We start from the raw sequence: 27,747 nt of genomic DNA on the forward strand, positions 1-27,747 counted from the left end.
ATCAAGTCCTGAATGGCAGAGGTCTTACCATTAACTGATCTGGCATTGATCAGCAGGACCTTAAGACCGAGGGGACTGCCATGGCGCCTACCACTTCCTACCTTCTCCAGGGTCGCAAGAACTCTGTTGCGCTTCTCCCTGGGATGATGGTGACCCACGAGTCTCCTCCCCCACACGACTTGGATGGCGCCCACCTCCTCAGCCCCCCCCTACCTGGCTAGAACCTGTGGCTAGTCAACTCTCGGAAGAGGTAAGGCTGGAGTACAATCTCCCTTGGATGTTAGGTAGGGATGCTTCCGATGAATATTTACCTTTCAAAACCTTAATAGTACTAAAAACTCCAAGACTGGAAATTTCTAACAGGTGGAAAAGTATCAAAGAGTCATAATGAATGTCATTCCTGCCCCCCCCCCCCCCTTTGTGTATACGTGTGTGTGGAAAAGCTGACATACAGAATCAATAAAGCAGATGGAAAAAGACAATTTTGCGGTCATTCATTGCATTTCTCATAAAGAAGTATCTAATTATTACTGCTACCCACTTTTGGCATAAACAAAATAACAAAAGAATTAGAGTAGCATTAAGTTGGTTGAGTATTTGTGATCAATCACCCTGCTCTTTTGTACTTTCTGCATGCACTGGCTTAGCTCTATAAAGTTTTGTGCAGATGTATTTTGGGCAAAATAATCAAAATATGACTGAACTCCTCTTCCCAACTTGGTGCTTCAGTCTTATTTATTTATTTATTTATTTATTTATTTATTTATTTATTTATGCATTTGTCACACTTATATTCCACCCTTCTCAACCCTGAAGGGGATTCAGGATGGCCTTACAAAGGTAATAATTCATTGCCGTGTGTACACACATAATCGATAAATAAACAAGAACATTGAAACATTAAAATCAGTCAGTTAAAACATCACATTAAAACAACAATTTGAAATCACATAATCCAGGTCATTATCCAGGGCCAGTCCGAGTCATCAATGTTAATTAATTAATTATTGCACTGCTCCCAGGAGGGGATATTGTGAGAATTGTTGATTCTTTGACAATCAGACTTAATGAAAAATCTTGGCAATTGCATTTTTTCTCATAATTTCAGAAAACCAAAATTCATATTTAAAAGGGAAGGCTGGTTTGATCGAATTGTGCTTTTTTCCTTCAAAATGACTCTATGAGTAAGCAACATTAGAAGGTGAAGGAGGACATTTTTAGCTTCCAATACCCTCCAAAGATTCCAGTAGACCCTCTACCACCCTTAAAATGAATTAAATTGGAAATGGTTTCTCGTCCCCTTGGGTGTTTTGGGTAATATTTTAGATTGCTGAGAGAGACTTCCATCCTTAGAAGAAGAAGAAAAAACCCACCAACACAGGAACATGTTTCTCCTGGATCTCCACCAGTACATAAAAATAATTTGGGGGCTAATTTTTTTTTTTAGGCTGGCACATCAGCAGACTCTGTAAGGTTTGAAGGACCACAGAAACAACTACATTTTGCCTCTCCCTGAACTAACACCTAATTGTTGACTCAACCAAATCAATGGATTAGTGCTTGTCTAAATGATATAAACAGGATCAGTGACTGGTGACCAGTATTTGAATCAAGCCCCTTGAAGGTGTTATATTATTTTGTGAAACAGATTTCAGTATGGCATGAGTGTGTATGAGAGGAGGACCTATGAACATATGGACTGATGTGTTATCTTTGTGGCAAAAGGTTTAATCCTATTCTTTGGCCAAAATTAGGAATAAGAATTCTACCACCTTCCAATCAATTTTTTCTTCTGGATTGAAATTTCTTGCATCTGAGAAAATGAGACACTGACAGTTGTTCACACTCAGATACCCTAAAGCAGTGGTTCTCAGATACTGTATCCCAGATATCGTAGACTATATTTCAGAAGAAAGAACTGGCAAAGCCACCTCTGAGTATTCTATGCCTAGGAAACCCCTATAAAACTCATCAGGGTTGCAATAAGTTGAAAGGGAACTTAAAAGTTCTCTCTCACACACATATATTAAAGTTTCTTTCCATCATTCCACACAGCCTTCTGGGAGATGCAAGGCAGTAAAAGGAGCAGTCACACACTCATAACATTTGTAGCATGTCCTTGGACACACCACAATCTGTTGCAATAAATCCCAAATGGTTGTGTGAAAACGGTACTGCCAATGGTCCCTTGTTACCCCCCACCTTGAAATGTTATTATAAATCAGAGAAGTATAGTCTCTGGTAAAGAGAAGAGGGGTGGAAGGAGGAGAAGGAGGAGGAATGGGGGGGGGGGGAGATAAATCAGAAATCCATAAAGCATCAGTGAAACATGGCTCTTCAGCAGGGATAAAGAGTTGTCATGCTTCATATGCAAAATGAGAGTTTTCATAGCACCTGCATTTCAATATTTCTCTCAGAAAGCTTTTGCTTACATTTCACTTTCAATCAAAATAGTTGAGTGTAACCTGAAGAAAGACCTTTCCCTCATGCTAAGCTTAACGATCCTTTTAATATCAGTACAGTTTGATTTTTTTCTATCCATCCATCCTGGTCCCTTCAGCCTTGGAGCATTGAACATGCAATTTGAAAGAATTGTTGGCATGGTTCACAAATTAGACAAAAGGTTCAGAAAAACTGTATCCTCACTCAGCATGAAATAAAAAAGCTAATCAAAGCAGATTATATTAGATTAGTTTAATCAGGTAAATAATCAGCTAAATTAATGATACCTGTAACATGGACTCTTCAGCATATACAACTAAGGGGCTTGATGTGGATGTTGTTGCAAAACATGAACTTGGAATTTTACCTTATTATTAGGCTTTTTTTTTTTTTAAAAAAAAGAATTGGAATTACTTGGAGTGTTCATAAATATTTTACATTTCTTGATATTGGAGCACTTATCTTCTGTCGGGTACTTTTTATGACATTGATAGGCCTTTACAAGACATATTCTAGCGTATCAATTTCCCTTTTTGAATGGTGGTGCCCAAAATTAGACTCGGGTCCGGTTCTATTAAAGAAGAAGAGAGTGACCATACTACTTCCCTTGATCTGGAAACTATACTTACCTAGAAGCAGCCTAGAATTGCATTGGGTTTTTAGTTGTCATATAATACAGTTTTGTTTGTGGCCTATTTTGACCCTTTTTCACATATACCAAGGCAGTGACATCTCCGACCCACCCCCTGTTCATATATCAGACAGCATGCCAACACCTTAAATCAAATAGTCTTCTAAGATCTACAGAGACACTCGCAAGACCACCTCAGCAAGTGAGAGTCCAAAAGTGGCAGGTTTAAACCTGGAACCTCAATCCATGACTGATACCAAATGAGAGACTCCCTCCTGGGCACATAGACTTGGAAGGTGCTGAGGAGGCTGCGCTTTGACACCACAAGATGCAGAGCCAACTTTAAGATATGGGGCTACAAAATGAAGTCCACAGCATGTGAGTGTGGAGTAGAGCAAACCACAGACAACCTATTACAATGCAGTTTGAGCCCTGTCACATGCACAATGGAGGACCTTGTTATAGCAACACCAGAGGCATTCCAAGTGGCCAGCTACTGGTCAAAGGACATTTAGTATAATGCCAAGTTTTTAAACTTTGTGTGTGTGTTTTTAATACATTACAGCTGTAGCCTTGGTTTGCTCCTGATACGATAAATAAGCATATACTGCTTTAAAGTCAGGTATCACTTATCCTATTTTTGCACACTTCCTTTTTCCTGCCTAAATGAAGTACTTTACATTTCACTTCGTTGAAATTCAATTTGTTAGGAATTGGCTCATCTCTCCAAACTATCAAGTTCATTTTAACTACTGATCCTGTCCTCTGCAGTATTAGGTACCCTTCTAATTTTCTGTCAGGTGAGAATATGATAAATATATATTTTATTCCAACATCCAAGACATTTATAAAAATGTTGAATGACACTGGACTCAGGGCAGAACCCCAGGATACACGATTTATTTATTTAATATCTATTCTGCTTTTCCCCCAATCACACAGTCCACATTAAAATAATACACCTGGAAGCATTCCAAAATATAACATTGAAAAGCATTAAATATACATAACTTGAAAATGTTAATTTAAAGTAACTAAAGGCACACTAAAACCTACTCATTGCAATCTAAAGGCCTGTTGAGAAAGGAGAGGGGAGACAGGGAGTTCCATGGACTGGAACCACTGAGAAGTCTCTCTCTTGATGTCTCACTAACCATAACTGTGGCTGGATTATAAGAAAGTCCTGCTCTGAAAATCTTAAAATGTAGTTATGCTCATAAAATGAGATATGGTCTTTTGGATAGCCTGGATCTAAAGCTTATAGTCCTTTCTGAGTCATAACCAGCACTTTGGATTCTGAAAACAAACTGGCATCCAATGAAGCCTTTTCAGCAAAATAGTTATATGTGTTGCCAAAAGCTTTCATTGCTGAAATCGCTGGGTTGCTGTGAGTTTTATATATCTGTGCACTGTCCTTTCTTTCTCCCACCCTGGACATGCCACAGATATATAAAATCTCACTTGCCTAGTCTCCAACAAACCTCACAACCTCCGAGGATGCCTGCCATAGATGTGAGTGAAACGTCAGGAGAGAATGCTTCTGGAACATGGCCGTACAGCCTGGAAAACTCACAGCAACCAAGTAGTTATATGTTCTGAATAACCAGTCCTAACTGGCAGTCTAAGCATAATGTTTGGATCTGCTGAAGTTTCTAAATAGTTTGTAAATGCATCTTCCTGTAAAGCGCATTACAGTAACCTAAAAGGGATGCAGTTGGTATTTTGACTTACTATGTTTTAGTTAAATCACATTGAAACCCAAAATGGGTAAATCAAATTATAAGATAGGAAAGGCCCACTAACATTAGAGGTGGCATGACTAGTCACTTCTTTCTAGAGTGGAAAGTCTTACTTGAAATCAAGACATGTTATATAAACAGGTTGTGGCGCAGCTCGTTGGGAGTCAGCTGCATTAAAATCACTACTGACCAAAAGGTAATGTGTTTAAAGCCAACCCGGGTCAGAGTAAGCTCCCAACCATTTGTCTAGCTTGCTGTTGACCTTTGCAGCCCGAAAGATAGTTGCATCTGTCAAGTAGGAAACTTAGGTACCGCTTATGTGGGGAGGCTAATTTCACTAATTTATGATGTGATAAAAATCTCCAGCAGCGTGCAAAAGAATGAGGAAGTACTTTATCAGTGTCACAAGTGGACGGTGAGGCAACAGCTCCCCTGGTGGCCAGAATTCAATCATACTCTCATGAATTTGGAAAGTTAAATAGCCTCTGTGTGCCTGTCTATTTATGTTGTGCGTTTATGGCATTGAATGCTTGTCATGTATATGTGCATCGTGATCTGCCCTGAGTCCCCTGTGGGGTGAGAAGGATGGAATATAAATATTGTAAGTAAATAAAATAAATCTATCAAGCTTTTAATTTTAAAAGAAAGACAAAATTTGTTTGCCATGTTTTGTTTTTTAGAAACCCATGCCGAGCTCTTTCCAAATGATGAACATTCAATGGTAGTCAGTGGTGAACAAGTCAAGGAGGTATTCTACCCAAGACATTGTGCCATTTACACAAGAAGTTGTGATGATATCAACCAAGAAGGCTGATGATAGTTTACAGGTAGGTAGCCTACATGCATATGATTTTGCTCTTCTTAGTCTTTCTTATGTTCTTACAGTTTGATTTATCCATTTTGATCAAAACACTGATTTAAAAACTGCACCTTAGAAATTTAAAAATATGTACATGTCATTGATTGTGAGTTAACATTTTAAAGGTTTTTTTTTTTAAAAAAAGAGAAATACTTGTTTTATTACATTTGTCAAATTGGAAGTATTTTATTCTATTTAGCTCCAGATTTAGTCCATTGAGATGAAGTCAAAAGTACACAGAAAGATACTTCAAAAATTAATAAAATTGATTAATAGGTCTATGTGGTTCATGGGTGGCTATAAATTTCTCTTGGGCAAAGTGCTATTCAGTGGAGCATATAATGTAAAATGCACAGTTCTTTCTACCACATTACTTTTTGTGTTTGATTTATCCTTCCTGCTTGCCAATTTGATTTCTAATTAAAATAAAATGACACATAATATTAATTTAGCTATATTAAAATGCCACCCGAACATCCTGTTTGTCTACATTAGTGTTGCTCTTCAACAGTATAAATATAAACATTTCATTTCTGTTTCAGGTCATACATTAATGCAGAAATTAAATTATGTTTATTTTTGCAATTATTTTACATAGAATAAACATAACCCTATCCCATCTTTTGCTACTTTTTTCTGTAGTGTACTGGCAGTGATGAAACTTGACAATAGTCTTTGTTAAAAATGAATGAAATACAGCATTTTTTAGTTTTTGGTTCTCCTTAAAAATCTTTCAGTCCTGTAAATGTTGAAAAACATATAAATGATACTGATTTTCAAATGATTGTATGACGAAAGGTTGCACTTCTATGGACATTGAAGTGGGAACGAACCCCAGTGAACTTAATGGAAGTTAGTTTTGTGCTGGTAAATACTTGATCACATATGAACAATTGCCTTGAATTGTTCTTTTTTGATACAATAAATTGATGTATGAAATGAATGCATTGGCATAGAAAAGGTCCACACAAAGTAATATATCTGTATTACAAATTCCAAAGATGTTTTTCTGGGGTTCAGTCCCAAATAAATGTGCCCACTTTGCTGAACTCAGTGGGACTTCCTTCTGAATGGGCATTGATAAGATTTCAATGCGTGTCAATCAACATGTTTCATGGTGACTCATTGTTATTTCACACAAATAACAATGATTGTCATTTTTCATGCCACTGTTACTTGGCAAAAGAGGAAAAGCTACCAAACCGGTGGGTTGAGATCAATTCGGTGGGTGTCATGTTGTCTAGGCCTACAAGTATTTCTTAGGATTTGCAACTATTTGCAGTTAGATGTAATCAACCAAAATTATCTGAAATCAAATGGTAGTCTATCACAATGTGACTAATGATTAATAGTTAATTGGCAGTCAATTGACTAGCAGTCCAAAACTTCTTGGGAGCCAACTGAAAAGGAGTTATCTGGAATGAAGTATGTATACGTAAATGTAATATTTACAAAGGTTCTTTTTTAAAAAAAAAAATCTTCAAGAAGGAAATGGCAAAAGACTGTAGTGATATTGGAGGCAGATCATGATCCAGACCAAAGCTTGGATATACTAACTGGTAAATTCCAGGAGTCCAAATATGTTACTTTTCTAAGATTTATTCAAAAGATGAACAGCATGCCGGTGTGTCAGTAAACAGGTACCAATTGATGGAGACCAAGGCAGAGAGAGTGATATTATTCACTGAAAAATCAAATGCTGCAGAAATAAAGGGTGATGATCTTTAAATCATGTTCTTGTTCTGACAGCTTTAATTATATATATGCCATCTGGAACTATGAAAAGGTCTTGACTTCTTTCTAACAAAGTGTTTGATTCATTTTCCACAAATGCTCATATGAATTTCAAACCAAGTGGAAACAATGTGCACTTCAGCAGGTTTGTGTGATGAAAAAACAAAATTACATTTCCGCTGAAGAGAGCAACAGCAAATCCAGACATACAAATGTACAAATTGCATTATATGACAGTGTAGACTCATATAATACAGTTCAATCCAGTTAAACTGCATTGTATGAGGGCCCATCCAGACAATTCCAAAATGCTGGACGTGTCTCAGTTTTTACTGGAGCTGTCCAAATGACGTCTCCAGTAAAAGCGAATGAATGCAGAACAAACCAAGCTTTCTTTGATATTTAATTAATTTGGACCAAGCTTTCTTTGGTTTGTTCCAAATTAATTAAATATCTCATTAGATCCGGGCCTTCCTGAATGAGCTATTGGGCCTGTGGGGAATGACTCCCAGGATTGTTTCTGTATGTTGCACCTTTTGGCCTCCTCTCCAGCTCCCAATGCCCTCCCCTCCAAACTTACTTTAAAGGGTCTGTGACCATCATTACTCCTCTCTTTGTGTCTTACTGGTGAAAGAAATGACATGCAAGGAGACAGGGGCAGGAGAATAAGGATTTTCCTCCTTGCCCCTCCCATCTCCTCAGACATCATTTTCTCATTCTAGGAGGATGCAAGGAAAGGCTTTAAGGTGGCTATGGAATTTTTAAAGGAAGTTTTAGTGGGAAATTGAGGGGCTCCTGGGTTGCTTCATGCCATCCCGGGTGGGTGGGTGTAGACAGGAACCTGAGCTAAAGCAGAATATTTTAACCCATTTCAGCATGGGTTTAAGGGCTATGTGGAAGCGCTCTGAGTCTATATTGACTATATAATTGTCACATTGCCAGGGCTCTGCCTTATTTAGGTAGAGATGAATCAAACTCCCAGTTTTATCAAACAGTTTAATTAAAACAGCACTTACTTGCTGGCTGTTTTAATAGACTAAAACATAAAACATAAAGATAGCAAAAACAACTCCATAGTCAAAAGGGTCCAGTCCAGTGGTCAAATGCTGAGAGTTCAATAAACAAAGTCCAGGGTTCAAGAGTCTATACCTTAGTCAAAAGCCTGTCCAAAGGTTCAAGGTTCCAGGATTCCAAGATTACAGGAGACGGGTCAGGATACCGAAAAATCCAACAGAACTGGGGGAAAAACCAGCAGCATCTACCAACAAAATACAACAGATATTTTTCTCCCAAAAATCAGTCTCAAGGTTAGAACCTTAAATCCAGTAACATCCAGCTGCAACCCATCTTCTGCACACCTCCACCCCTAATTGCTTTCACCCATGAACTCCCACTTACAGATTACCAAACCCTCTAGAACTAATACTCACATTAACCCTTCCATCACCAACCACCATCAACTGCAGAACATATGACAATAATGCAATTTCAAACTCCATTGTATAGCACTGTAGATGAGCCCTAATCCTTCTTGATGACGTTATTTTTTCAATACATTCATTTTAGAGAACCAGATACCTCAGCTGGATTGTCCAACAGTCAGAGATTCCAGAAGCTGACATAGCAAATACTTGGAAGGACAAAGTTTAAGAACTGCTGTGGCAATGTTTCCTGAAAGGTTACCAGAAATAGTCAGAAGGATGCCAAAGCCAGGACGCCAGCTGTGAAATGCATTATCTTATATGAAATGGGTCAATATATTAGAAATGTTTGGTAGAACTTTATATGAAGAGGATTGGGATGCCATGTGTCATTATCCCATAGTTTCTCCCAAAATCCGATGAAGTTTTGTTTTCTGCTAATACTAAGCCATCAATACTAAGCCATCAATAGGAGCATAGTGTCTAGATCTAAGGAAGTAATGCTACCCCTCTATTCTGCTTTGGTTAGACCACATCTGGAATATTGTGTCCAATTCTGGGCACCACAATTCAAGAGAGATATTGACAAGCTGGAATGTGTCCAGAGGAGGGCGACTAAAATGATCAAGGGTCTGGAGAACAAGCCCTATGAGGAGCGGCTTAGGGAACTGGGCATGTTTAGCCTGAAGAAGAGAAGGCTGAGAGGAGATATGATAGCCATGTATAAATATGTGAGAGGAAGCCACAGGGAGGAGGGAGCAAGCTTGTTTTCTGCTTCCTTGGAGACTAGGACACGGAACAATGGCTTCAAACTACAAGAGAGGAGATTCCATCTGAACATTAGGAAGAACTTCCTGACTGTGAGAGCCGTTCAGCAGTGGAACTCTCTGCCCCGGAGTGTGGTGGAGGCTCCTTCTTTGGAAGCTTTTAAGCAGAGGCTGGATGGCCATCTGTCAGGGGTGATTTGAATGCAATATTCCTGCTTCTTGGCAGGGGGTTGGACTGGATGGCCCATGAGGTCTCTTCCAACTCTTTGATTCTATGATTCTATGATTCTATGTAAATTTAGCTTCTGTTTGTGCCTATTACTCTAGGATGATGTGATGTTGGAATTAGGGAGTAGCTAGCTGGACAATAGAGTGGCCTTTAATAAGGTATTAATGACTAAGGATATGACTTTATAAATATTGGAAAGAACAGGAGGGAGTACTATAAAACTTCATCAAGAGTGATGTAGGCATCTATCCTCCCTCAACTCCCAAAGTCCAACTTTAAACACAGCCATTTCCTCCCAGCCCTGATCAAATGGAGTGGAGGGGTGTTGAGAAACTAGTGACAAGAACAGAGCTCAGCACAAAGTGGGGAATTTACACTGTAGAGTTATTGCAGGTTGACACCACTTTAACCACCATGGCTCATATTTATGTAATCAAGAGGGCTGTAGTTTGTTGAGGCCCCAGTATTATTTGGCAAAGAAGGCTAAAGACTGATTTCACAGTAGCCATGTCAGTTAAAGTAATCTCAAACTGCATTCACGCTACAGTGTAGATGTACCCATTCCATCAGGGATAACTTTTTTAGAGCTGTGTTTTGAGCATGAGTGGGGCCAAAAATGGATGAAGTCTCTCTGTTTTTCTCTTTCTCTGTTTCTCCCCCTTTTATAGAAAAAAACCCAGATTATTTCACTAGAAATCTGAATATACACTGAATTAAGGATGAAAACAACATAATGAATAATGTCTGCATGTACAAATGCAGCTTGGTCACACTTAGTAATTTATTTATTTACTTCATTTGCATACAGCTTTTCTCACCTGGGGGGACAGATGACAAAGTGGTTTCCAACATATATATATGGCAAAATTCAATGCCTCACATACATAAAAATCAAACATTAAACAATAATAACATACAGCCAGTTTTGATTCCCTTTCCAGTTTCTCTTCAGTGCTCAAAATCCAAACTCGTGAATTATTACTGCTACTCTTTTCTGATAAAAGGGCCTTTATTGGCTACATTGCAGTGTTTCATGTATTGTGAAAAGTCCCTCTCTCTTATGCAGATGCTGCCAGATAATATTTTAATACAGTTCAGTATGGAAATCATTAAAGTGGCAAACAAACAGCTAATTATAAAAGTGTAACAATGTTCGGAATAGGGAGAGACAATTGATCTTTGATAAGAACACTGCTTTGTTATAAATCTGAACCGTTATTAATGAGAGCTGAACAATACTCTTAGCCCGACTTCACTTACATGAGAACTTCTGAATTGATTCAAGCATTTAATATGTTTGTCTTTTAAGTCTGTCTTGAAAGGTTATCCAATTAATATCCCCTTTGAAGATGTGGGTTTGTAAGGACATTGTACTTTACATCCAATTCAAATATCATTTGTGTTCCAAGGTCTTAAACAAAATAGAACACTTCATGGATTTGGGAATGTATTTTAATTTGAAATTTGTAGATGACTAAGATGCTTTGATAGTGCGGTGAAATATCTACTACAATAATGACACTAAAAGAGTAAACTAATTAATAAAACACTTGTTTGAATTAGGAAGTCCCCATTATCTGAAAGGGTTGTTTTCTCATGCTCTGCTTTGAAACAAATGAGTATTTTAGCTAACTGGAAAACTTACTATGCTACAAAACTATATAAATGTATTTGTCAACACTGTTCATATTGACTGAATATCAGAGGATGGAAATCATTTAGAATACTGTGTGAGTTTTGTACCAAAAGGATTTTGTTCATCTAAAATTTGTTTCACTCACAATTTTAAATGTGTACTAATGGCAAGCATTGTTCTGTTACGAACAATTTGATATAAAACACAAAGAGCTGCATGATTCCTGGGCCTGAACTACATGAAAACTACAGCTTGAAGAAGCTTAAAAAGACCAAATACCTGGTGACAGAAGGCTTACAAGAAGAAATACATAAGTACAGAAGCACAAACAACATTTCTTGTACAACCATTTCAGTACTGTTCTTCCCTCATATTTATTTAGCTTAATTTAAGTATGATGCCAGGCCAACAAACAAAATTTACCCATATGGTATATTAGGTGCTCCATGTCTCCCTGAAATATTATTTGTTTGTATGTTTTAGCACACCCAAGGATTACTAGCCAGGTAGGTGTGGTAGGTCGCAGTTCACATGGAACAACTAAGCACTTGGCTTAAACTAGGAACTAAATGTTATGTGCCACACCACATCAAAACATGTTAACAGCACATTTAAACTGGAATGGTATTCATGTAGGGTATATTTCTATAACCAGGAGATGAGAGAAATTAGTTGGACATCATGTTCCTGCCTTATGTACCGGTATTATAATAATCTATCTCAATGAATTTTCAGGAATATATCATTATTCTAACAATCTGTTCCTTCATTTATCTGCCCAAATATTTTCAAATAGTTAGAAGAGCTAGAGATGAAAAGTTGGAAAATTATATGATCACCATTTTCAAAAGTGTCAAGGCTTGTCATGGAAAAAATTGAGGAAGCTCATGTTTTGGGCTCTAGAGCAGGGGTTCTCAAACATTTTCAGCCGCTGAGCCCTCTTTGAACAAAAAAGGGAAAAAAGAATAATACAATATTTAAAATGAAAACAACAACAACAACATAAACTTAACTTTCAGTAGAAGACCCCTGTGGCTATCCAGTCCAACCCCCTTCTGCCATGCAGGAAAATCACAATCAAAGCATCTCCAACTAATGGCCATACAGCCTTTGTGACATGCTTTTAAATGTATTTGTTTAGTGATTAGTTGTTCTATGTTTTTATCTTGATATTTAATTTTATTTGATGAGTTTAATGCTGTTATTATTATGTATTATGTTTTATTGCTGTCATGATTTGGTATATGTTGGGCACTGAATGTTTACCTTTGTATGTGTAAACCACCCTGAGTTCCCCCAGGGAGATAGGGTGGTCTAAAAATAATGATGATGATGATGATGATGATGATGATGATGATGATGATTAGAAACTCCAGAGGCCATACAGCACAACCCCCTTTTGCCATGCAGGCACCCCCTTCTGCCAGACAATCAAAGCACCCTCTGAGAGCACTAGGGGGGAAATAGCATTTTGGAAGTAAAGACAAAGTGAGGGGGCTGGGTGACGGGAAAAAGCGTCTGAGCAGCAAGAGAGGCCAGGGAGAAAGGGTCTGTGACCCAAAAGGACACCGCCGCTGCTGTTGTTTCCGGCAGCTCAAAACTCTAATTTCCCTGCATTTCTCAGGAGGAGGAAAGAGTAGACAGCATGGCGCTATGGAGCCCCTGACTATCACCTGCAGAGCCTCAAGGGCTCCTCAGAGAACAGTTTGAGAACCCTTGCTCTAAAGAATAAGAAGCAACTAATGAATCAATATTATAAGAACATAAATTCTGGCAGAACTTTAGGAAGTAGAATGGACTATCTCAGAACGCAGTGGACTTTATTTCATTAGAAGCTTTGTTCACTGAGGTTGGATGGCCATATGCTGGCACCTTTTTGTTGTTCTTGTATGCTTTCAAGTAATTTCTGGAGACCCTCAAGCAAACCTACAAATTCTGTTACATTCTGCTCTCAATTCTAGAATGTGTGGCTTCATAGAATCATTCCATCATATAAACGTTGAGTTGGTGGGACCATAAAGGTCATCTAGTCCAACTCCTTGTCATGTGGGAATACACAACAAAAACACTTCTGAAAGATGCCCATAGAAAACCTATTTAAATGTGTTCAAAAGGCAGTAAGACTCCCATCTACCAAGGCATTCTGCTGTCAAACAGCTCTTACAGTGAAGAAGTTTATTTATTTATTTATTTTGAACAATTTTACCCCACCCTTCTCAACCCCTAGGGGGACTCAGGGCGGCTTACAATTGGCAATAATTTAATAGCGCATCATAAAATACAGAATAAGAAATATAACAATTATACATGAACATTAATAAATAAAGATTAAAACAGTATACTTACACTCTGATTAGCTATTGCCCGTCTGGTGGCTGTTTAGCTAGCCATCTACTAATGATTACTCCGCTTAACTTATCCAAATCCTCTTCCATGCCATAGTCAATATACATTATCAATTGTCCTTTAACCTGATTGCCCAAAGGCCTGGTCCCACAGCCACATTTTAACGTTTTTTCTAAAGGTGAGGAGGGATGACAATGGCCTAATTTCCTCGGGGAGCAAATGCCACAGGCGGGGGGCCATGACAGAAAAGGCCCTGTCCCTTGTCCCCGCCAAGCGTGTTTGAGACAAAGGCGGGGCTGAGAGCAGGGCCTCCCCAGACGATCTTAAGCTCCGAGGTGGGATGTAGAAGGAGATACGTTTGGACAGGTACGCTGGACTGGAGCCGTATAGGGTTTTATAAGTCAAGACCAGCACTCTGAATTGTGCTTGGAATTGGATCGGCAGCCAGTGGAGCTGGCACAGCAGGGGGGTGGTATGCTTGTTCCTAATGTTTAGAATCTGTTATCATGTAAAGGCTCATTTTCTAGTAAAATAGTGCAATAGGCTGGACCATGTTTCTGCTAGTCTCTGAACTGGCAAAAAACAAAATTACTGAAAATAAAAAAAATGGATGTATTAACAGTATATAAACAACACATGAAAAGAAAAATGAAAAGAAAAATGGGAGTATTAACAATATATAAAAATACAATAACAATATATAAACAATACATATTATAAACAATATGTATTGTTTTTAGACCCAACTACACAATGAAGACTCTTGTGAGTCAAAACCAGTTGAATATTGGAGTCTACTCTTGTATAATAAAGAAAATAGGACATTTATTGTGCAAGAACTTTGAGTCTACTCATCTATAGTAAAGACACAAGGACTATTTCCATACACGTCAGGCATGTAGCCAGGGGGGCGGGACTTTGGGGGCTTCACCCCCCCCCCCCAAATTCTCATGGTGGTCTGCAAAAAAGGCCTTACTGGTACATTATTTAAACTGTTATGTTTATTCATATCATAATCTGATCACCATGCTCAAAATATCTCATATGCATGGGGGTATTGGGGTAACGATACAAAAGGTTTGCTAGGGTAGACCCTCTTTCACTCAGACTCAGCCCCCCACCCCCGAATCAAACTCAGCCCCCTCCCCCCAAATCAAAATCCTGGCTACAGGCCTGACACACGTGAAGATTTTTTTCATCTTACAAGAAAAGAACAAATTATTTCTGTTAAATGTGAATGCAACAATCCTATGTTTTGTTGACATTTGTATTTGTATGCATACATTGAGTTTCTCTGTGTTTAGTTACATTTTCATTGCTGCAATTAGTGGACACTGGCCTCTTTAAAAACCAAACTTATTCCATCTTCTATATGATATCCCTTCAGATACCTAAAGATAGTTATCATGTAACTTGTAACTTCCCAGTCTTCTGTTTCACATATCAAGTACATAATGCTTGGTTTCCAGCCCTTTTTCTTCTTCATCATCTAATCTTTTTCTAGACAGATTCCAGCTAGGGATGAGGTGGAATTTCATCAACTTTTATAGGTGTGTGTGTGTGTGTACATATAGAACAAAAAAGATCAAATCTGACCTCATCCCTAATGCTATAGGCAACAGTTTTGAATACCAGACTGTGCTGTCTTGTTTAACTTAAAGCTTTGTGGCAAGTATTACCGTAATGCAATACCCAAAAGAGGTACATTCTTTCTTCTTGTGTGGCTGCAAATCTTCTTCAGTTCTACTAAAAGAAGAGTCTTTTCAATTTACAAAATAAAGATATTCACTGAGTGACAAAAATGGTTTTTAACATCACCAGAATAGAAAACTGCACCAAAGTATATGCAAGCATTCAAACTGTTTCAACAAATGCTAGGGAACTGTGATGAACATAATGGAAGATTTTCCATACTCAAAGAACTAAAAAGGTCCAAGCTTATTAAAATTAAACAGCTTTGGTTTTCAGACTAATTTTATAAAACATTGAAGAAAAAAATTGCTCGTGATTTTAAGACTTCTTTACAAAGAACCAAATATGCTTTTGATTTCATGAAACAGATTTGCATATGACTGAAATGCCTACAGAACAGACCATAGTAAAGAGAAATTAGCATTCATGTGACAATGCAAAAAGTCTAGTGCTTCTTAGAGTCTCTCTCTTAAAAATATCACAGAGTGTAATGGGACATTGAAACATTAGGGTTTAATTCAGCTTAGAATTCATTGCAGTAGTGAGTGGGTGCCAAAAGGGGTGGCAGATGGGTGAGAGCATGAGAGGTTGGAAATAGATTTCAGTCATTCTAAGCTGGTGACTGAAGCGCTCCAAGACAGAGTCATATTGCTTCCTCACTCTCTATAGTGTCATTTTCTTTTTTAAAAAAATAATGTACCAATTAAAGGAGGGTGGGCAACAACCAAGCATTCTAACACATTGATTTGGCATACAATGTTCAAAGTATATAAAGAAATGTAGGAGGGCTGAGCCATATCATTTTACAGAACATGGTGGATGCCTCAGGGGACAAATGCTGCAGAGTGTGGAGTGTGTTAGAGAATTTTAAAGGCTATAATTTCTTTTTAATTGGAGAACTGAACAGTGATTGGTAAATGGAGCAAGATGCAAACCAGGGAATAGTCACAACTGCTGATCTGCTGAGGCTTTGTGGTTGGTTTTGGACTTTTTGTTCATTTATTTTTAAATTGTTGATCAGGAAAAAAATGCCAAATTTCACAGTAAGGATTAGGAAAACAAAGAAGATGTTTGAGTCCAGATATGCATCAAACCAGCAATACACATCCCCCAAAAGGTGGGAGGATGGTGGGTGGAATGTATAGTTTCTAGCAAAATAGTGCAATAGGCTGTACCATGTTTCTACTAAACAACTAACTGCATGTAGGAGACTGTCTCTTGTCTGGAACAGAGGGACACATAAAAAGCCCAAGATCAAGAATGGTACATCTGTGGAAGACTAGGGGACATATTGGCCCCTAAAAACTGTTGGAAAGCCATGGCAAACACACTGTACCCACTTCAAAAGCTCCCACTCCCCAGACATGAACACTAAACATATTATAGGTGATATGGAGGCGTTCTTCAAAATATTTGCGGATCTTTGGGAAAATTTTAGTTCCAAGAGTTTCCTTTTTTAATAACAAAATAAGCAGAAAGCACTTTCTGTTTCAAAATAGGGAATAAACTGGCTCATAGAAATGTAGAGATGCCTGATCTGAGAGCACTTCAGGGCAACATTTTTTTTAAAAAAAGCCCAAAAGGAATGTTGACCCCCTAGGGCCCTTTCCCATTATGATAGAAATTATATTTTCACCTCCCAACAAGAATAAAAGTCATTTTGGAGCACTTTGGAGCAAATGTTTTGCTTATTTTGCATGAGGGCTCTGGAAACCACACAATAGCCCTGGGGTGGATGGCTACGTGCAGACCATGGGCCACATTTTGCCCGTCCTTGATTTAGAATCTGTCATGTTTATTTTGATTCTGGTATGGTTAACATCTTGGGATCATAGAATCATAGAGTTGGAAAAACCCCAAGGGCCATCCAATGCAACCCCCGGTATATAGAAATGCAAAACCAAAATACTCCTGACAGATTGCCATTCAGCCTACTTAAAAACCTCAAAATCTGTGATTATTACAGACTGAAACCGTGTATTCCATTAATAAACTACACCGTTCTTCTGTGATGTAGCAATTGAAGAATGGAGTTAGGAGTCTCTAAAAATCTTGAAACACTGGGCATCATCTCTGAAACCTGTGAAACATAAGGTATACACCCATCCATTTCTGCAAGTTTAGTAAAGGCAATGCTTTGTAAACATGTACCAGTGCAATTTGTTATCCATTTATGTATATTCTTATTTCAAAATAAATCTCAGATCTCCACATGCCTCTAATAATGACCTTATCATAAAGGTCAGGTAAAGTGGCCTGCTTCGCCTTGCTTCCAGAGAGGAAAGAGGGAGCCATGGGGTGAATGTTGTCCCGTGCACAGCTCCCTTTTGTGACATAAAGGGTCATCCTTTTGGGGAGGCCTTGTGCTGGCTGGCAATGCTTTTGCCCCGGTTGGGGGAGGTTGAGGGTGGACATTGTTTGATAGCTGTAGTGGGGCTCCATCCCTGAAACTGGCGCTAAGCATCCTAAGATGCTTATTTGGAGCCATGTGATGGACAAGGTGGTAAGTTAACAGAGGTTGACTATTTAGATCCCAAATACAGAAGGGCAAACATTCAACAAGGGTGCAATCGTTCATTCTCTTCATTTCCTGACAGGACCATGACCAACTTCTTTTTTTTTTTTATAATCATTTTTATTGTGGTATTTTGGTAATTATACATCAACTCGGGGTTAATCATTGACATGATTGAAAAAAAAAAAACTAAAAAGAACTTAAAAACCCAGGAAAGGGGGGGGGGGTAGTGGGGAGGTGGGGAGGGGAAGCAACCTAATTCCTAATAGCGGGGGGAAGGGGGAAGGTACGGGGATTGGGTAATAGGAGGGGCGACCCTCAACTAAAGGAGAATGGGGGAAGGAAGGGGGGTGCATGTGGGAGAGGATGTGAGACGTGGAGTGTGTTAGTATTTGTTAATATATATTATTTACTCATTATTTCCCTCTTGGTTAGTTGTTGCTAGTATTGTCTTCTTTACTTTTCTGCTGTTGTCGTTCGCTTATTTACTCTAGTGCTGTTTGTACTCTTGTTTTGCTTCAAGGTAGTTTTTGATTGGAGCCCAGTCTGTTCTTTCCCCTCTGACGGAAGGTTTTGTTCTTATATGTTGTGTCAGGGTGTCCATGTTCATTATATCCATTAGCTTTAGTCTCCAATCATCTAGTATCGGGATTTCCTCGTTTTTCCACTTAGATGCAAATACTAGTCTTGCTGTGGTAGCTATATGGAATAAGAGCCTATCTTTATTTTTATCTATGTCAAAGTCCAAAATTCCCAGTAGATAATATACTGCTTTCTTTTCAAATTGTAGGTTTAATATCTTAACTGTTTCTTGATGTACCTCCGCCCAAAACTTTTTGGTTTTCTCACACGTCCACCATTGGTGTAGAAATGTGCCCTTCTTTTCTTTGCACTTCCAGCATTTTTCGTCAACATTTTGGTAGTACTTGGCTAGTTTATTCGGCGTTAGGTACCATTGAAATTGCATCTTTATCCAATTTTCCCTTAGACTGAAAGAATTGGTCCATTTTAATTTGAGCTTCCAAACTTTCTCCCATTCCGCTCTTTCAATTATATGGCCTAGGATGCTTGTCCATTTTGATAAGTAGCCTTCCATGCTTTTCCCCTCCGTTTTCCAGTTTAGTAGAATCTTATACAATTTTGTGATTCCCTTTTTCTCCATTGTCAGAATTCTTTCCCATTGTTTTTCATTGTCGTTAAAGCCTGTTTTTTTTATCTTTGCTGAATATGTCAGTTATTTGTCTATATTGGAACCACGTGGTTTCACCATATGATATTCTTATTTCTTCTAGTGTCTTAAGCTTATAGCCGTCTCTTTCTTTTTTTAAAATATCTTTATATCTGGGCCATTTTTCCCATCCTAGCTCCCTTCTTTGGATTGCCTCCAATGGGGAGATCCAGAGGGGGGTCTTTTGGTAGAATTTGTTTTTATATTTTTCCCAAATTTTAATGAGTGACGATCTAATGAAGTGGTTGCCGAAGTTTTTTTCTATTTTCTTTTTGTTGTACCATAAGTACGCATGCCAACCACTGCGTAGGTCATGGCCTTCCAATGCTAAGTTTTTCGGCTTATCGATGTTTGCCCACTCTTTTACCCATATTAATCCACAGGCATCGTGGTATATTTGGAGGTCCGGGAGTCCTAAACCACCTTGTTCCTTGTTTTCTATCAGACTTATATGATTTATTCTAGGTTTTTTCCCGCGCCAAATAAATTTAGAGATTTCTTTATTCCAGTTTTTAATAATTTGTGTATTCCTGATTATTGGGATAACTTGAAATAAGAATAGCAGTTTTGGTAGTGTTACCATTTTTATAGCGGATATTCTGCCGAGCAATGAGAGATTAAGGTGCTTCCAACTCGATAGTTCTTTCATGATTTCTTTCCATTTGGATTCATAGTTATTTTTTAATAGCTGTGAGTTCTTTGCTGTTAGGGTTACTCCAAGGTACTTTATTTTATCTGTAGTTTGTATTCCGCTTTCCTCCTCTAATATTTTTTGTCGTTGTTTAGAAATGTTCTTTGTCAACCATTTTGTTTTCTTTTTATTTATGATTAGCCCGGCAAGTGCTCCAAATTCTTCAATCTTGTTAAACCATAGTTTCCAGTTTTCTACAGGGTCTTCGATTATACATATTATGTCGTCCGCGTAAGCTCTCAATTTGTACGAATATTTCCTGATTTTGGCTCCTTTAAGTCTGTTGTCAATTCTTATATTGTTCAATAATATTTCCAAGGACATTATGAAGAGCAATGGTGAGAGCGGACAACCTTGACGCGTCCCTTTTGAGATTTGTATGTTGTCTGTGGTGCAACCATTTATACTGATTTTGGCTTCTTGTTTGTTATAGATTGATTCTATTGAGTTGATGAAATGGTATCCCATGTCCAATTCTTTCGCTAGGGCTATAAAGAATTCCCAATTAATTCGATCAAAGGCTTTTTCCGCGTCCAACGAGAGCAGAGCGCATTCCTTATCGATGTTTTTGTCATAATATTCTATGATGTTCATCACTGTCCTCATGTTGTCCTTGATTTGGCGATGCGGAAGAAATCCTGCCTGTTCTTCTTGGATCCATTCTTTCAGGAATTCCTTTAGCCTTTCTGCGATTATACTTGCATATAATTTATAATCTACATTAAGGAGTGATATCGGGCGATAGTTCTTTACGTCTTTTCTATCTGTTCCTTCTTTGTATATCATTATGATTTTTGCTTGTTGCCACGAATTTGGAATTCTTTTTGTTTCTAAGGCCTGATTCATTAGTTTTCCCAGTTTAGGTGTTAGTTCTTTCTCGAATGTTTTATAGTATAGAGCTGAGAAGCCATCTGGTCCTGGTGTTTTTGTTGCATCGAGTTTCCTTATTGCATTTTGTATTTCCTGGTTTGATATTTCTTTGTTTAGACTCTCTCTATGTTTTTCTGAGATCTTTTCCAATTTTTGTTTTCCTAGATAGTAGGTGATCTCATCCATTCGAGATTGGTCGCTTGAGTATAGTTTGCTATAGTAATTGTTGAATTGCTTTATTATATCTCTGTCTTTAGTGTATTCCTTGTCCTCTGTGACTATCTTTGTAATGTACTGCTTCTGTTTCTTTTTTCCAATTCTGCGCGCCAGCCATGTTCCGATTTTGTTTGCGTTGTAAAAATATGATTGTTTCACAAATTTTAACTTTTTTGCTATTGTTTCTGTTTCCAATTCTATTCTCATTTTTTGGAGTCTTGCTATTTCAAAGATTAATTCTGAATTTTGGGGGGTTAATTTCAGTTTTCTTTCAGCTTCATCCAGCTTTTTTGTTATCTTATTCATTTGTGCGTTTCTTTTTTTATTTCTTATTGCCATTTGCTGAATACACATTCCTCTCATCACGGCCTTTCCCGCGTCCCAGACTGTTTGTATATCTAGTTCTTCAGTTTCGTTTGTAGCGAAGTAGTTGTTTAGATGTGTTCTGAGAATTTGTTGAGTCTCTTGGTCTTTCATTAGATTATCATTTAGGCGCCAGGAGCTTTGTCTTCTTTTTTGGTTATATATCACCTCAATTGGGCTGTGGTCCGAATCTTTCCTGGTAAGTATCTCAATCCTGTCGATCTTGGATGATAGTGAAAATGAATTCCACACCATGTCTATTCTGGACCAACTTCTATGTCTCCCAGAATAGAAGGTAAAGTCCTGTTCGCCTGGATGGTGTAGTCTCCACACATCTAATAGATTTAGTGGTAAGTTAACAGAGGTTGACTATTTAGATCCCAAATACAGAAGGGCAAACATTCAACAAGGGTGCAATCGTTCATTCTCTTCATTTCCTGACAGGACCATGACCAACTTCTGATGGGGATAAAGCTTCCAAAAATCATGTGCAGATGGACATAATATTTAAATGTTCAGCAGCATATAGCATTATAAACCCAGTGCCTGCTCCTCACCAGCCAATTTCTGATTGCCTTGCCACCTACTCACTTCAGTACCAGGATGGTAAAGAACTGCATAAGAGAAAAGGTGGGGTACAAATTAATCAGACAAACAAACAACATTAAAATTACAATCCTATGATTCTGTCACAAGTAATGATGTCATCCTCTGTTAACACATACTTTTTTTCTCTTCCAGAAAATGGAGAAAAGGCACAGCAGAAATATTATCTATTGGTACTGTACATTTTTACAAAAAGGACTGATATTTGTGACATTTATGGACTGCATGGTGTTTTTGACCTATTAAGTGAATCTTGCATATATCAATACAGTGGTATAACCTGACAATGAAGTTCCTGGAATTCTTAGTGTTTAGAAAGGTTACTCTAAATTGCAATTTTGATGCCTCTGAAAGAATCTTCTGCATGGGATCTCGGATGGGTTGTGAGTGAGAACAGAGAAGCTCATCTTTTGATCATATAACTGTTGAGGGACATCATCCCAAACTGAGATGTTACTAAACATGTAACTGCCCTCATGCTGTGAGACTTCCTAGCACTGTGTTTCTCAACCTTCCTAATGCCACAACCCCTTAATACAGTTCCTCATGCTGTGGTGACCCCCAACCATAAAATTATTTTGTTGCTACTTCATAACTGTAATTTTGCTACTATTATCAATTGTAATGTAAATACCTGATATGTAGGATGTATTTCATTCACTGGACCAAATTTGGCACAAATATCCAAATTTGAATACTGATGGGAGTTGTGGGGGGGGGGGATTGATTCTGTCATTTGGGAGTTGTAGTTGCTGGGATTTATAGTTAACCTACAATAAAAAAAATATTCTGAACTACACCAATGATGTAATTGAACCAAACTTGGCACACAGAACTCCCATGACCAACAGAAAATACTGGAAGTGTTTGATGGGCATTGACCTTGAGTTTTGGAGTTGTAGTTCACCTATATCCAGAGAGCACTGTGGACTCAAACAATAATAGATCTAGACCAAACTTGGCACGAATCCTCAATACGCCCAAATGTGAACACTGGTGGAGTTTGGGCAAAATAGACTGTGACATTTGGTAGTTGTAGTTGCAGGGATTGATAGTTCATCTACAAACAAAGAGCATTCTGAACCCCAACAATAATAGAATTGAGTCAGACTCCCCACACAGAACCCCCATGCCTTGAAGGAACTCACTGTCATGACCCCTCCCCTCCAGCTTTGCATGCTTTCCCTTGCCCACACATGTGAGCCATGTTGCCATACACTGAGCATGACTGTTCTCCCCTCCCCACTTGGAGTCTCAGAAACAGCCCTTCCCTTGGCTGAGAGGCTGGTTGAGAGGCAGGCCAATCACAGTGGAGGAGGGCTTTTGGTGGGAGGATTCATCTGTTTTAAAAAAGGAATAGGACAGGCGGAGAGGTCTTCAGCCTTCTCTGCCAAAGGGGTTCTTAAGACAATCAGAATTATGTGTTTTCTTATGGTCTTTGGTGACCCCTCTGAAACCCCCTCGTGATCCTCCACAGGGGTGCTGACCCCCAGGTTGAGAAATGCTGCCCTAGCAAGGGAGGTTATACTAGAAGGCAAAAGCCTTTTTACTGAGATAGATCTTTGGTTGCTAAGCTGGGTTTCTACAAACAAAGAAGTGAATTGATCCCAGAAGAGTTTATATTTTTAAAAATGTTATGTTATTAATTACTTTTCAAAATGTTTTAATCTGTTCTGAGTTTTGTACTAGCACTATCTTCTTCAAGTTGTTGTTAGCTTCCTTAAGACTCATTTTAGTAGGGGAAAATAGGATAAATAAAATGCAACAACAGCAATGTCTCTTCAAATGTTTATTTGCCATCCAATGAAAATTTCAATGAAAAGAAAGTCCCTTAGAGACTATTTTAGGGTAAGCAAGGCACTTGTTTTTAGAATCTTTTAGGAAGGCCGTCAAGCCTGTGCCCAAATTCATAGGGACATATGACATTTCAAAGTTCACTTGCCAATAGGCATCATGTTTGAGTGTTTGTCAGTGTCGGTGTTATAAGCAGAGAGCCTGCCTTCCATCAGTCTCTTTTTGATTGCCTTGCCAATGACCCACACAACATATTCTGTAATGCTCCCCTTGCCACTAATGCTCCCTCTGACAACAAATTTGTATGTGGTTTGGCACCTTACACATGGTGGCATCTCAGTAGACTGGTCACAATGACAGGGCACTGCTGGGATACTTTTTTAAAAAAAAACAGATTTCAGTATCAGGATGGTGAAAGGAGGTCCTCAGTGCTTTGGAACATGGGAGGCAAGGAAAGCAAATTCTTTGACTCTTGCCTGGGTCACACACTACAGAACCCTGGAGTTCAGAGATGGGGCTGGAACCACATTCCACACTAATTTATATGACCAGAGTGACAAAATCAGGATATTCATTCCTTCTGCCACAGGGCACAGTTTAACTGATCCTTATTTAGGAGAATAGTCACATCTTGACTTATACCTCAGCTCATATAATTGCACAACCTATAATTCTGGTTGCACATTTCCTTCATGCCATACAATTTTGTAACTTTGGTCTTAGTTGATACAACAGAATTATCTTACCTCTTTATTGTGTGTGTGCACACACTTACTGCCATTCTAGATGGACTCACTGGATGTAGCATCCCTATTCTTGATGTATGTATGCTTGCTGCAGAATAGTTTCCGGGACTTTATGACAGCATATTGCTGTCATCATCAGGAGAAGATTGTGGGTAAGACAGAGGTTTGGGTAAGACAGAAGGCTAATGTTGTTAGTCTTGTTTCATCCAATCAGCTCTAAGTCAATGCTACTCAAAGTAATAAAAACTTACTAAAATGAAAGATTGATTGAGGCTATTAAAGAAATGACATCTGTACATTGCTTCATTTTTAGAAGGAGCTATAAGTATAACAGGTTTCTTCAAACAGAGTACAGAGGTTTAGACTCAACGCATGTGCAGAAGAGACTACAACAACTCAACAGAATTGTTACCTCAGAAAAGGAAATGACAATAAGCATTTTTGAAGAATGGATTCATTTACAACTAAACTAGAAAGACTATTTATCAGACAGAGAAAATCTATTTTATATGAAAGCGAAGCTCTAAATGATATTAGTGGGGATAAATCCAGTCCCTGAGAGGGTGCATTTTCAATAATATGGCTATAAAATATTATGAGCAGCATATATGAAACCACAGGAGTTATTCAACTTTTATTCTCTTGTGTTATTACATTTTTTGAGTATGAACCAATGAGATGTTGTGAATCGGTTGTTTTTATTCACTGTGAGCAACTGCAAATGTCATATTTTGTTTATGAATAATTTTGAATACAATGCCATTTTCAACAATGGTATATTAATCACAATCACAGCCTAGTTTGGATGATTTCTTGCATTGGTTTCAGACTTCCAATTAGACCGGGTCCAATTCTTTATTCCAAATGCCTGAAAAGTTGCCAGTGTCATACTGTATCATCCCTTACAGTATCTGTATCATCCCTGCTGCTGAATAGATGACTAAAACCCTTTAACTTGGAGAATAATCAATTAGGCACATCTGCAAAGAAAACAAATTGTATTGACACTGCATTTAGTCGGGAAGAATGAAGGTTTAATGTAGAAATTGGAACTTTAGAAGGTCTGAGAGCCATCACACATTGGACTATCCTCTTGCTAATGCCAAAATCTGCAAATTGAAATTCATTTATACTTCCAAAGTAACACACATACACATGCAAAAATATCTTCAGGACATCTTTGACCAAAGCAATGGGGCTATGAGCACATCTACACTGTAGAATGTATACAGTTTGACACCACTTTAATGGCTATAACTCAATGCTATGGGATCATGGGAGTTGTAGTTTTATAGGTTCTTAGTGTTATAATCTGGAGCCTCACTAAACTACAAATCCCAGAATTACATAGCATTGAGCCATTTTAAAAAAATAGGAGTAATTTCTGGAGCCCCCTTCCCACAAGCCTAGAGAACAGGAAGACATATGTGAGTCTTTTTTTTTATTTTGTGATGTCTAGCTTCCTCCAATTCATGCTTCTCACATCCAATGTTCTTACATCTTGTGTAGCTGTGTTTGGTTCTGACCATCAGATTCAAGAGGGATATTGACAAGCTGGAACATATTTAGAGGAGGGTGACTAAAATGAGATCTGGAGACCATGCCCTACGAGAAGTGGCTTAAAAATCTGGGGGGTGTTTAGCTTGCAGAAGAGAGGGTTGAGAGGAGACATAATAGTCATGTATAAATATGTGAAAGAATGTCATAAGGAAGAGGGAGCAGGCTTCTTTTCTCCTGCCCTTTAAACTAGGACTCAGAGCAATGGGTTCAAATTACAGGAAAGGAGATTCCACCTGAGCATTAGGAAGAATTTCCTGACTGTATGAGCTGTTCAACAGTGGAACTCTCTGCCTCAGAGGAGGGTAAAAGCTCCTTCTTTGGAGGTTTTGAACAGAGGCTGGATGGCCATATGTGCTTTGATTGTGCTTTTTGTATATGGCAGGGGATTGGATTGGATAGTACATGTGATCTCTTCCAACTCAATGATTCTATTCTATTATACTTGCTTGTAGTACAAGCAAGTTTTAGCTGGGGTGCTATCGCTGTTATATCTGAGGATCCTCCAGCACTGTCACCTCCCGCTACTACGGCTGCTCAGCATCTGCTTGGGACATTTACTCTGTCTCCTCACCAACATTTCTCCAACATGGGAGACTCTACTCCCAGTTCTGCTACTGTCACCATAGTCTGTTGTCTGCAAGAGGAGTGTACGTAAGAAAAATAAGGGCATGATGGAGGAATGATGAATATAGCACAGTTATGGACTCCAGGTTTCAAAGACATAAGTATGATGCTGATTTTTTTCCCCTTTCTTTATGTTCTTAACATGAAAAACCTTCCAGCAGTATATTTTTATATTTCAGAATGTAAATAGCTCCTCCTGCTGAATAATCTACTGCCCACTCTAGATAGCTCGGGAGATGGCAAACTTTAGCCTGAAGCCATAACAATATATTTTGCAGGAAAACGCATATTGTTTTTACATTATAAAATCCAGAGAGCTTCTTTGTAGATGATTGAAAAAAAGAATTAATTTGCAAATGTGTAACTAAAGGCAGACATGCTAATTAGAATTGTAGTGAAACTAAAGATCTTTCATACATTTAGTGTGATTTGATCGCAAAATTCATATTAAATTTGCAAACATCATCTACAGACTTTATGTATGCTAACACACTGAGAAGAATTTTAAAAACTGCACAGGCCAGATTAAAAATAATCATACCCATCTCTTAATTGTGTCTGTGTATAGAGTAAGGGAGCAACATGTGGGGGAAGTAGTTATCTGGAGAAATTCTGAGGACGGCAGGAATCCCCGGATGTATTTTTGTATGGCAAGGGGTTGGACTGGATGACCCTTGTGGGGTCTTCTACCTCTATGATTCTATTATTCCATGAGCTGGGATCCTGTTAGAAGCTGACTAGAAGAAGAGGAGAGTGACTGATGTCTTCTTGAACAGTCCTAAAACTTCAGTGTTTGAGAAAATTTATGCCAAGGATTCTTAATCTTTTTCCACTCGTGATCCCTTTCTACCAGAGAAATATTTTACATGACTCCACATATATAGGTATAAAAAGGATTTAAAAACCAAGTATTTAATTATAACAAATCAGCATTTGCAAGGCTTCCTAAACAGGCTATTTTTTTCCCTTTTTGTGAAGTACAGTTGAAGTATTTTCTGCAGAGTCTTCTGTAAGCGCTGTATGTATGGTGTTGCTAAC

At 38.3% G+C, this 27,747-nt stretch overlaps 1 long non-coding RNA gene across 1 annotated transcript; it reads left to right on the top strand.

Annotated features, from left to right (window-relative positions):
* Window positions 1–5,549: 5,549 nt before the first annotated feature.
* On the top strand, window positions 5,550–22,210 carry LOC137096396 (uncharacterized). The gene is made up of 3 exons (XR_010909434.1): window positions 5,550–5,639; window positions 21,824–22,009; window positions 22,121–22,210. It is a non-coding gene; the product is annotated as an uncharacterized lncRNA (long non-coding RNA).
* The last annotated feature ends 5,537 nt before the right edge of the window (window positions 22,211–27,747 follow it).

Source organism: Anolis sagrei, chromosome 2 (assembly GCF_037176765.1).
Source record: "Anolis sagrei isolate rAnoSag1 chromosome 2, rAnoSag1.mat, whole genome shotgun sequence".
NCBI classification, from domain to species: domain Eukaryota; kingdom Metazoa; phylum Chordata; class Lepidosauria; order Squamata; family Dactyloidae; genus Anolis; species Anolis sagrei.